This window comes from Scyliorhinus torazame, chromosome 4, assembly GCF_047496885.1.
Source record: "Scyliorhinus torazame isolate Kashiwa2021f chromosome 4, sScyTor2.1, whole genome shotgun sequence".
Lineage (NCBI taxonomy): Eukaryota > Metazoa > Chordata > Chondrichthyes > Carcharhiniformes > Scyliorhinidae > Scyliorhinus > Scyliorhinus torazame.
The window spans coordinates 62,314,138-62,326,241 of record NC_092710.1 but is presented as its reverse complement, the minus strand read 5'-3'; the positions used below and the strand labels follow the sequence as shown (position 1 = coordinate 62,326,241).

At 45.7% G+C, this 12,104-nt stretch overlaps 1 long non-coding RNA gene across 1 annotated transcript in view; it reads left to right on the top strand.

Moving 5' to 3' along the window:
- Nucleotides 1-5,709, top strand: part of LOC140411600 (uncharacterized) — a 32,658-nt gene extending 26,949 nt beyond the window's left edge. Inside the window, exons 3-4 of the long non-coding RNA XR_011940892.1 lie at nt 3,257-3,366; nt 5,574-5,709. This is a non-coding gene — a long non-coding RNA (uncharacterized lncRNA). The remainder of the gene's footprint in view (nt 1-3,256; nt 3,367-5,573) is intronic.
- The last annotated feature ends 6,395 nt before the right edge of the window (nt 5,710-12,104 follow it).

The window sequence follows — 12,104 nt, the reverse complement described above, 5'->3', positions numbered from 1 at the left end:
ATACTTCCTGTAAAGGGGGCGGAGCCCGTACATGGCCCAACATATCCCCTGTGGATGAAGCCACACAATAGCCCAGAGGTAGAGCCCACAGGGTTAATAACATAACAGTGCACTGGTAAATTATCAGTAATTATACATTCACCACACCCCTCCCCCAATAGCTCTGTCAACATCATGGCAAAATACTCTGGCAGCCTCGGGCCTTCCACCCCTTCAGGCAGACCCACAATCCTCAGATTCTGCCACCTGGATCTGTTTTCCAGGTCTTCCATTTTGGCTCACAGACCATGGTTGGTCTCTATCACCTTCCACAACTCCTTCCCCATCGAGGTGAGTTGATCACTGTGCTGCGATAATGCCTCTTCCATTTCCTTCAGCATCTCACCTTGCTCCTTCACCTCCGCCGCTGCGCTTGATACCGCCGCCCTCACCGGGGCAATCGCCTCCTCCACCAGCACTTTCAATACCACCCCATCTCCTTCTTCATCGCTTCCATGTGCTTTGTGAACTGTTTTTCAAGTTCCCCTTGGTCACTTCTTCTGCTGTGAGCAATGCGGCGTTCCCTGGTGCTCCAGCCTCCGCTTTCCTTACTGTTCCTGCACTGACTTTTCCACTCACCGGCGAACTTTCATGAACTCCCTTTTTCACAGCCGTTTTTTCCCTAAAGTTGGATATTTCTCCTCCCGGTGCTTTCTTACAGCTTTTTCAGCCTCCGTTGCCCCAGAGACTGGGCGTTAAAACTCCGAAATTTCTATTCCCGAGTGGGAGACCTCCAATGTGCAGCTGCCTCCCCCGCCCACCGTCACCGTAAGTCCATCCAGGTACTTTTTAAAGGATGTGAGACATCCCGCCTCTACCACCCTTCCAGGCAGTGCATTCCACACCGTCATCACCACCCATGGGTAAAAAGGTTTTTCCTCAAATCCCCCTAAACTTCCTGCCCCTCACTTTGAACTTGTTTCCCCTCACAACTGACCCTTCAATTGAGGGAAAGAACTGTTCTCTATGTACCCTGTCCATGCCCCTCATAACCTTGTACACTTTGATCAGGTCACCCCTCAGTCTTCTCTGCTCTAGCGAAAACAACCCAGGCCTAGACAACCACTCTGCATAACTTAAATGTTCCATCCCAGGCAAAATCCTGGTGAATTGCCTCTGCACTCGCTCCAGTACAATCACATTGTTCCTATAAAGCAGTGATCAGAATTTCACACAGTACTCCAGCTGCAGCCCCACCACGTTCTATACAACTCCAGCATGACCTCCCTGCTTTTGTAATTATGCCTCAATTGATAAAGGCAAGTGTCCCATGTTAGACGGTTAGCTGCTGTAGTATAAAGAGTCAAAAGGTTCTGCTGCTTTTCCATAAAACACCTTTAATTTCCTTCAACAGACTTTGCACAAAACTCTAATATCACATCACCTGACACAAGGGTCACCTGAAGCCCCTTTACATATCAGTGTCGATTATTGGATGCTTAACATAAATCAGACAACTAATTAGAATGTCTCTTAACCTATTACTTAACATCCCATATGGCTTTTTCACCACCCTATTAACCTGCCCTTCTGCCTTCAGAGATCATTGGCAAACAGGCCAAAGTCACTTTGTTCCTCAGAACTTCCAGGTGTCACACCATTCACTGAATAATCCTGGTCACATTACTCCTTCTAAAATGTATCACCTCACAGTTTTCAGGGTTAAATTCCATCAGCTACTTTTTGCCCATTCGACCATCCCATCTATATCGTCCTGTAACCCAAGACAACCAACCTCACTGCTAATCACCTGTCCAATCTTTGTGTCATCTGCAAACTTATTGATTCTCCTCCCCCCCTCACATAATCTTCTATGTAACTTATATAAATGACAAACAGTAGGGGACCCAGTGCAGATCCCTGTGGTACACCACTGGCTTCCAGTCGCGAAAGCAACTGCCTGTCATCGCCCTATGTCTCCTACAGCTCAGCCAATTTTGAAACAATATTATCAAGTTGCCCTGAATCCCATGTGTGTTTGCCTTCTGATTGTTTTTGATTTGTGTCTATAGAATCATGGAATCGCTGTAGTGCAGAGGAAGTCATTCAGCCCATCTGGTCTGCGCAGATGCTCCAAAATAGCACCCTACCCTGGCCCACGCTCCTCCCCTATCTCCGTAACCTCACCCAACTGTTGGATGCTAATAGGCAATTTAACAAGGTCAATTCACCTAACCTGCACATCTTTGTACTGTAGGAGGAAACTGAAGCACCCAGAGGAAACGGTGGTGGCAGGGTTGCACAGTGGTTAGCACTGCTGCCTCAAAGCACCAGGGACCAGGTTTAATTCTGGCCTTGGGTGGCTGGCTGTGTGGAGTTTGTACATTGCCCTATGTGGGTTTCCTCCCACAGTCCAAAGATGTGCAGGTTCGGCGGATTGGCCATGCTAAATTGCCCCTTAATGTCCAGGGATGTACAGGTTAGGTTCTGGGGACAGGAGTGGGAGTGGCTCAGTGTAGAGCCGATGGGCCAAATGGCCTCCTTCTGTACTGTAGGAATTCTATTGTTGTATTCTATGGTTCCAGGAAACTCATGTAGCCACAGGGAGAATGTGCAAATACCTCACAGTCACCTAAAGTCCAAATTGAACATGGGTCTCTGGTGAGGCAGCAGTGCTACCCAGCATGTCACCGTGTTACCCGTGTGATGATGTTTTTGCTTTGTTTACTTAAATTATCTTATTCATTTATAGTTATCTCATAACTAAATGTTGCATGTTGATGTTTCAGGATGACATTTGTAGAAGCTTGTAAAGTTTAATAGAAAACATTAATTAACAAAAACAATTTTATAAATACAAAACTTTGAAAGTAGTTAACATTTAACTTAACGTATACCTTCATCAACTGAACAGTGATATTTAGTGCAACAATCTCACCTTTTTCAAATTCCTTGCAGTAAAATATACTTTCTCACTTAAACACTATAGTCAATAAAATATATTTTTCCACATAAACACAATAGTTCTGTCTATTTGTAAAGGGGAGTGGAGGGAAGAGGGGGGATGGGAAAGAGATGGGAAAGGGGAGAGAGGGAGGGAATGATGTGAAGATGGGTACAGGGTTCAGATAAAGGAATTATTAATTTTACAAGTTCCAATTCCATAAGCAACAACTGCTGAATCGCAGTCTCCTCTTACACAACATCTCTGACAATTTTAGCATGTCCTTAGCCTATAGGTTCTCTGGAATGAGTAATTGATTTGCTTCCTCGCCAGGCAGAGATGCAGCCTGACACTTCTCTTAAGATCCATGCACCTATGAGAAGCCTTAAAAGAAGTTGAAGGATTTTGAGAAGCCAAGCTATTTGTGTGATGATCCAGCGGAGGTGAGGAATAACTACATATTTTGAATCTGCAATGAGATAGTTCACATTAGTTTAAATAGGCTTGCTTACGTCAACTAAGGAATTAAGAATTGTTAAAGCATTTGAAGTACTCAATGAAGTTTGTTAGGATGAACATCAGGAAGACTCTTACACAACTCAGCTTAAAATACATTGCAAAATCCAAATGTATTTCAGCTCTGAATCAGCTAGGACAGGCGTGATAACATTAGTGTCCTTGAAGGAGTCAATAGCACCAGTATCGAGGCCATGATCATCCAAAACCAATTCCCCTGGGCCACTCATATGCTTAGGATGTCAGAGTCCCAACTGCCAAAGCAAATCTTCGTCAACCAGCTCAAGGAAGTATCCCAAACACGAGGAGGACAGAGGAAGCTCTTAAAAGCCACCTTGAACGCTCACCTCAAGAAATGGTACACAGACTTCAATTCTGGGGAGACCTTGGCTTAGTAGAGGTGCATTTGGACGAATTTCCAGATTGAAGGGACACAGTTCTTTGAGAACACGTGATGGCAAGAGAAGGAGGCCCAGAGATGGAGCCTTGGAAAGGAATCTCTGTGACCTACCATCCAAAGACAGGTGCCACATTTTAGAAACTCCTGCTAAGTAAGTCATTGAAGATGCGGCTCCAGGTTCGGGTTCAGCAGCCAGGCAAGGAGCCACAGAACCCATGACCAGTAACACGGAATATCTTACATGGGCAATCATACTCGTGAGCGAGTGATCACTGCATTCTATCCATTATAGTTCCTTTAATGGAATTAACATCCTCATGACAAACTAAAGTTTAAAATCAATCTTTCTTTCACCTTTTGTGACTCCAAGCTCACTTTATACAGTAATGTTTTAATGGAATTAACAGCCTCATGACAAACCAAAATTAAATATATATTTTTCCTTTCACTTTATTTGCATTTTAGACATATTTATGAACACTAACATTAACCTACTAAACAAATGGGTCCTGATGTCTCCTGCCTCTCTTCGATGATCCTGGACTGAGAAATAAAAGTGCAAATAAAGCGGTGTAAAAACAGACCTAACCTCGGGAGTATTGTGAGCAGTTTTGGGCCCGGTATCTAAGGAAGGATGTGCTGGCCTTGGAAAGGCTCCAGAGGAGGTTCACAAGAATGATCCCTAGAATGAAGAGCTTGCTATACGAGGAACAGTTGAGGACTCTGGGTCTGTATACATTGGAGTTTAGAAGGCTCAGAGGGGAATCTTATTGAAACTTACAGGATACTGTGAGGTATGGATAGAGTGGAGGTGGAGAGAATGTTTCCACTTGTAGGAAAAACTAGAACCAGGGGACTGAAGGGACGATCCTTGAAAACAGATAAGAAGGAATTTCTTCAGCCAGAGTGTGGTTAATCTGTGGAACTCTTTGCCGCAGAAGGCTGTGGACGCCCAATCACTGAGTATCTTTAAGACAGAGATAGATAGCGTCTTGATTAATAAGTGGATTGGGGGTTATGTGGAGAAGGTAGAAGAATGGGGATGAGAAAAGTATCAGCCATGATTGAATGGCGGAGCAGATTCGATGGGCCGAGTGGCCTAATTCTGCCCTTATGTTTTATGGTCCAAGTCGACCAGGTTTGCGCTGTCCCTTTAATTTGCATTCAGCCGGTTCAGCGCACATATTTGGGGGTTTAAAGGATGAACGCTTCTAGCGCGCATGCCCGAGCGTCTGTCTTCCGGGTCATTACTTAGACACAGACAGCTCATCAGTTCCACAGGCTTAGACAGCAGAAGTATTCAGACCCACTCTGATCCCACTTTCCTGGGGCATAATTTAATCGAACATTCAAACAGCTGTTCAGAGAGAAGTCGTTTCCATTTCACTCCAGTTAAGTCCTTCTGACAGGTTTATACAGAAATCCCAGCCCCCAATCACTATAAGATTGATAGGGGGCGATCTCACAATAGTAACCCACAGCAACTAATTGAACAGCAGATCAAAAGCTACAAAGCAAATCCTAATAATGTCATAGTACCTGTTTTAAAGTTACAACGTTATTCACAATCCTGTTCACAGTTATGTAGATTTACTGATGAAAAGCAGAATACTGCGGATGCTGGGAATCGGAAATAAAAACAGAAAATGTTTGAAGGGTTTGAAAATGTTGCCAGGCAGCGTTGAGGAAGATTCGTATAGACTCGGAACATAAACTCTGTTTTTCTCTCCACAGATGCTGCCAGATCTGCTGAGTTTTTACAACATTTTATGGTTTATATGAAATTTCCCTTCGGTAATCAAGCACTTTTCAAATTCAGTGAGTGGAGAATTCATACTCTTCTTTGCTAACTGATGGCGCACAAGGTGGAACGTCAGAACTCCAATATTTGCAAATTCAAAGCTTCAGGTTACCAGCGAGCTGGAAGGATTTGTCCCCCCCCCCCCCCCCCCAAGCTGTCTCAATGTTCCCACCTTCACGAAGCTGCTCAGCAACAGCTACACCCTCTTTGAAATGAAAGTTCTTAGTTCTCGCTGTCATCTCGCTCCTAATGATTTTTAGTTGCTTAAAGCGCCATTCTCGTAAACAGGAGATCCTGAGTTCAAATCCAACCTCCGCTCGGCCCCTTCGGTCAATACAAGGGCTTTGCACACAACCGCTTTGCCATAACATTGGGAAGAATGCCATTTTATGCACAAGTGATCAACGTTACCTTTGTAGCTTCATGCCTCCCTGACAATTTTGAATAATTACCCTCAATTACTGAGAGCAAGAATTAGTTCGTTTATGTTACTGCTTGTTGCACAGGAGAAAGTTAGGAGGGAGAAAAATGTGAAGCTTTTTCATGAAGATGCAGCCCAAAATTTGTGATTCGCAAAATGTAGAATGTTACTCCCAATATCTGGAGCTCACAAATACCATTTGAAATTGTTCACTCTCTCGTGAAATCCATCTTTGTAGCTTCCCACTCCAATTTCTGAAAATTAGTTTATTGAGGGTCAGAAACCTCCTGATAATCGCTAAGTGTCGCATTAATCCCCCTGTTTGAGGTTTGAAACAGTTACTGAACTGAACTCAGCCTTTAATCATTGTTGAATCCTTCACTCGGGAAACAGTCCAGCTGTGATCTCACCAGGAACCCGACATTGGAGTTTGGATCATCAGCTGTCAATTCACCCAGTGATAAAATCCGGGAATCGGTCGGAATTGGGGACAGTACATTTCCTGGGAGACCGAGTTCTCACTCACAGACTTGGAACTGCAGAGTCAGGAACAGAACAATTGTAACACTGCTCTGTTCACTGGCACGTCGTTTCTCTCAGTGCCAGGAATGAATGTTTATTTTGAACAGAAAATGTCCTGTTGTAATGTTCCCAAATGAAACTTCTCAAAGCAAACACTATGTCCTCAGTTGCCCTCCGCTTTTCCCTCCCCTGCAGGAATTCCTGTTTCTTAATTAAATGTAATTCCCGCCAAGGGATTGTCTACTCTTCATAAAGCGAGATACAGAACTGCACACACTGGAAATCAGTGATAATAACACAAGCTGCTGAAAAGACCCGTCAGCTCCGGTAATATCTGTGGAGAGAGGAATGTGCATTGAACATTTGAGGTCGACAGGAGGATCCCAGACTGAACCGTTCACCTGAACTTCCCCACTGCACAGAAACCGCTGGCCAGAACTGCGCAGCGTTTCTATTCTCCTTCTGATTATAAACGTTATTCTTCCCGAATTTCAGTTCTTTCCCATATCAATATTTTATGTTAAAATTCCAGCGTTACGCTCAATTCTATGTTCATTTGTGTAATTGTGTTTTTGTTTTGAAATAACCTGGAAAATCTCACAAAAATACTGCTCAATCCAGAGTAAAATACCATTCGGTAGTTTTGCAAATATAGAATCAGCATAGAAAAACATTTTGTTCAGAATTACTTGTTTCGTGTCGATACATCAAAAAATGTGAAGCAATACGTGGAGACAATCTGTCTAAATTCAATTTGCTGACAAACTGGGGATTGCAGCGATTTTGTTGTCGTTGTCGCTTCCGGTCAGGAGTCGTCACCAACCTGTAGCACAACGAAGCCATTGATCGTGAGAGATGGGCACAACAGACAATAAGGTTCAGTTTATGTTGGACGGGTATGTTTTATGATGTGGGGATGCCAGCGTTGGACTGGGGTGGGCACAGTAAGAAGTCTTACAACAACAGGTTAAAGTCCAACAGGTTTGTTTCGAATCACGAGCTTTCGGAGCACTGCTCCTTCCTCAGGTGAATGAACAGGTGGGTTCCCGGAAAATATATATAACAAAGTCAAAGATGCAAGACAATACTTTGAATGCGAGCATTTGCAGGTAATTAAGTCTTTACAGGGCCAGAGAGAGGGGTCACCCCAGGTTAAAGAGGTGTGAATTGTCTCAAGCCAGGACAGTTGGTAGGATTTCGCAAGCCCTGGCCAGATGGTGGGGGGAGAATGTAATGCGACATGAATCCAAGGTCGTGTGTGCAGAACTTGGCTATAACTTTCTGCTCGGCGATTCTGCGTTGTCGCGCACCCTGAAGGCTGCCTTGGAGAATGCTTACCCGAAGATCAGAGGCTGAATACCCTTGACTGCTGACATGTTCCCAAACTGGAAGGGAACATTCCTGCCTGGCGATTGTCGTGCAATGTCCGTTCATCCATTGTCGCAGCATCTGCATGATCTTGCCAATGTACCTGGCGGGTGGTGTTCTCACGTGTAATGGTGGTACCCATGTTGATGATCTGACACGTCCTGCAGAGATTGCCATGGCAGGGCTGTGTGGTGTCATAGTCGCTGTTCTGAAGACTGGGTCGTTTGCTCCAAACAATGGTTTGTTTGAGGTTGCGCGGTTGTTTGAAGGCAAGTGGTGGGGATGACCTTGGCAAGATGTTCATCTTCATCGATGACGTGTTGAAGGCTGCGAAGAAGATGTCATAGTTTCTCTGCTCTGAGGAAGTACTAGACCACAAAGAGTACTCTGTCGGTTGTGTCTCGTGTTTGTCTTCTGAGAAGCTTGGTGCGTTCTTTTGCTGTGGCGCGTTGGAACTGTCGATCGATGAGTCGAGCGCCATATCCCGTTCGTATGAGGGCATCTTTCAGCGTCTGTAGATGTCTGTTATGCTCCTCCTCGTCTGAGCAGATCCTGTGTATACAGAGGGCTTGTCCATAGGGGATGGCTTCTTTAATGTGTTTAGGGTGGAAGCTAGAGAAGTGGAGCATCGTGAGGTTATCCGTGGGCTTGCATTAAGGCAAAATACTGAGGTGACCGTCCTTGGTGGAGACGAGGGTGTCCAAGAATGCAACCGGTTTTGGTGAGTCTGATGGTGGGATGGAACTTATCGATGTCATCATGTAGTCGTTTCAGTGATTCTTCGCCATGGATCCAAAGGAAAAAAATGTCTGCAATGTATCTGGTGTATAACGTCGGTTGATGGTCCTGTGCAGTGAGGAGGTCTTGTTCAAACTTGTGCATGAAGATGTTGGCATATTGAGGTGCGGTTTTGGTCCCCATGGCTGTTCCGTGTGTCTGGATGAAGAACTTGTTGTTGAAGGTGAAGATGTTGTGATCCAGAATGAAGCGGATGAGTTGCAGACTTGCTTCTGGAGATTGGCAGTTATTGGTGTTGAGTACTGAGGCTGTTGCAGCAATGCCATCATCAAGAGGGATGCTGGTGTAGAGTGCCGAGATGTCCATGGTGACGAGGAATGTTCCTGGTTCAACTGGCCCATGGGTGCTGAGTTTCTGTAAGAAGTCCGTTGCATCGCAACAAAAGCTGGCCGTTCCTTGTATAATGTGTTTCAGGATGCCCTCGATGTAGCCACAGAGATTCTTACACAGGGTCCTATTGCCTGATACGATAGGATGGCCCAGTGTGTGGGCCTTGTGTATTTTTGGGAGGCAGTAGAGATCTCCAATGCGGGGAGTATGTGGGATGAGAGCATGTAGGGTACTCTGAAGGTCTGGATCCAAGGTCTTGTTGAGTTGGCGAAAGTGTTCCTTGGACGGATCTGCGGGAAACTGTCTGTAGTGTTCCTGGTTGTTGAGTTGTCGGTACACTTCTTTGCAGTAGTCCATTCTGTCCAGTATGACGGTGGCCCTTCCTTTGTCTGCTGGTTTGATGACGATGTTGTGGTTAGTCTTGAAAGCGCGGATGGTGTTGTATTGTGCTTGGATGACGTTCGGGGCTCTCTTGTGAATGCGACTGATGAATCTGGCATTGACGCGACTCCTGACAGCTTGAGCATACATGTCGAGTCTAGGGCAGCGGCCTTCCGGAGTGGTCCAATTCAAATCTTTCCTCTTCGGTTGCCGCACCGCAGATCTCTCGGTCTGCTGTTCCGGTTCATTGGTTGTCTCATTGGGTTCACTGTCGGCCTCTTGTGGTCTGTGGAAGAACTCCCGGAGCCTCATTCAGCTGATGAGTTCCTCTGTATCTGCCGCAAGACAAATGGGGTCCATTTTGGTGGTGGTGCAGAAGTTGAGCCCTCTGCTGAGGACTTCGATTTCATCTGGTTGAAGGGAGTAGTCCACCAAGTTGACAATAGATTTTCCTGTATTGTTTTCTACTGTGGTACCGGGGAGGCTTGGTTGCTGCTGGTGGTGATGCCGAGTTCCTCAAGCTTCCTGTTCTTGGTGTGTATATAGGTGGTGTAGTATTGTTGTCTCATCTGTTTGGTGTGTTTCACAACTGGGCTGCTGCGTCCTGAGCGCAAATTGAGAATATGGATGCTATCTTGGTTTCCAGGTTGCTGCGTCTCCTGTAGAGCTGGTGTATGAGGTGGTTGAGGAGTGCGAGAGAGGTGCGACGGCAGAGTCTCTCAGCATAGTCTGTGTTGTAGGTCGACTTGAGTGGGTTTGTGATCTGTAGCAAAATTCGGGATCTTGTCTGCTTTCTTGCATCTTTGTAGAAACTTAATGTCAGTGTCTATATGCGCGATCTTCTTGGATATCGTCTCCACTTTGAGCCGGCAGTTTGCAGTGTAGATGGTAGCCATGAAATGGAGATGCCGGCGTTGGACTTGGGTGAGCACAGTAAGAAGTCTTACAACACCAGGTTAAAGTCCAACAGGTTTGTTTCAAATCCCTAGCTTTCGGAGCACTGCTCCTTCCTCAGGTGAATGAAGAGGCCTGTTCCGGAAAAATATATATGACAAAGCCAAAGATGCAAGATGATACTTTGAATGTGAGCATTTGCAGGTAATTAAGTCTTTACAGAGCCAGAGAGAGGGGTGACCCCAGGTTAAAGAGGTGTGAATTGTCTCAAGCCGGAACAGTTGGTAGGATTTCGCAAGCCCAGGCCAGGTGGTGGGGGGTGAATGTAATGCGACATGAATCCAAGGTCCCGGTTGAGGCCGTACTCATGTGTGCAGAACTTGGCTACAAGTTTCTGCTCGGCGATTCGGTGTTGTTTCGTGTCCTGTATTTCCAGTACTTCCCCGGAGCGGAGAAACTACGACTTCTTCTTTGCAGCCTTCAACGTGTCATTGATGAAGACAAAGATCTTGCCACGATCATCCCCAAACCCCTACTACTTGCCTTCAACCAACCGCGCAACCTCAAACAAACCATTGTTTGCTGCAAACGACACAGCCTTCAGAACAGCAACTATAACACCACAGAACCCTGCCATGGCAATCTCTGCAAGACGTGCCAGATCATTGGCATAGGTACCACCATTACACGTGAGAACACCACCCACCAGGCACTCGGTACATACTCCAGCGACTCAGCCAATGTTGTCTACCTCATACGCTGCAGGAAAGGATGTCCCGAAGCGTGGTACATTTGGCAAAACCATGCAGACGCTGCGACAACGGACGAACGGACATCGCGCAACAATCACCAGGCAGGAATGTTCCCTTCCAGTCGGGAACACTTCAGCAGGCAAGGGCATTCAGCCTCTGATCTCCGGGTAAGCGTTCTCCAAGGCAACCTTCAGGACGTGCGACAACACAGAATCGCTGAGCAGAAAATTATAGCCAAGTTCTGCACACATGAGTGCGGCCTCAACCGGGACCTGGGATTCATGTTGCATTACATTTACCCCCCACCACCTGCCTGGGCTTGCGAAATCCTACCAACTGTCCTGGCTTGAGGCAATTCACACCTCTTTAACCTGGGATTACCCTTCCTCGGGCTCTGTAAAGACTTAATTACCTGCAAATGCTCGCATTCAAAGTATCATCTTGCATCTTTGACTCTGTCTATATATATTTTTCTGGGACCTACCTCTTCATTCACCTGGGGTACGATTTAGAGAGAGGCCTGGATCTTCCAGCGAAGTGGAGGCAGACACAGCTGACCAAGTTTGAAATGGCACTGGGCCTTGATTCCATGGACTGCAGCCAGAACTGCCTGTACCGGCTGCAGCACCGAGTGTATTCAGTTACCACTTTCCACTCCATTGCCTATCCCAAACTCCCGTGTGCAGGGTCTTTGTATACATGAGTGCTGTCAGCGTCAACATGTCTGTTTGCTTCACTCTCTCCTTTACATTTGACAGATTTGTAGCACCCTGCTGCCAGATGTTTGAAATATAATGCATCCAAAAAAACTGCAGTGCTGTTTTTTTAAGGAACCCATCATTTGTTTTTATTTGAAACGCAGTAAATAATTAACAAAGTGCATTGGGACTGTCAGCTCAGTCCAGCTTTTGTTTCCTCCACTTCAGATAATTTGTACGTCCAGTTTCGTAACACCTGACCTGTTTGCCTCCCTCTCACTTTAATCCTGTTGCTAAATA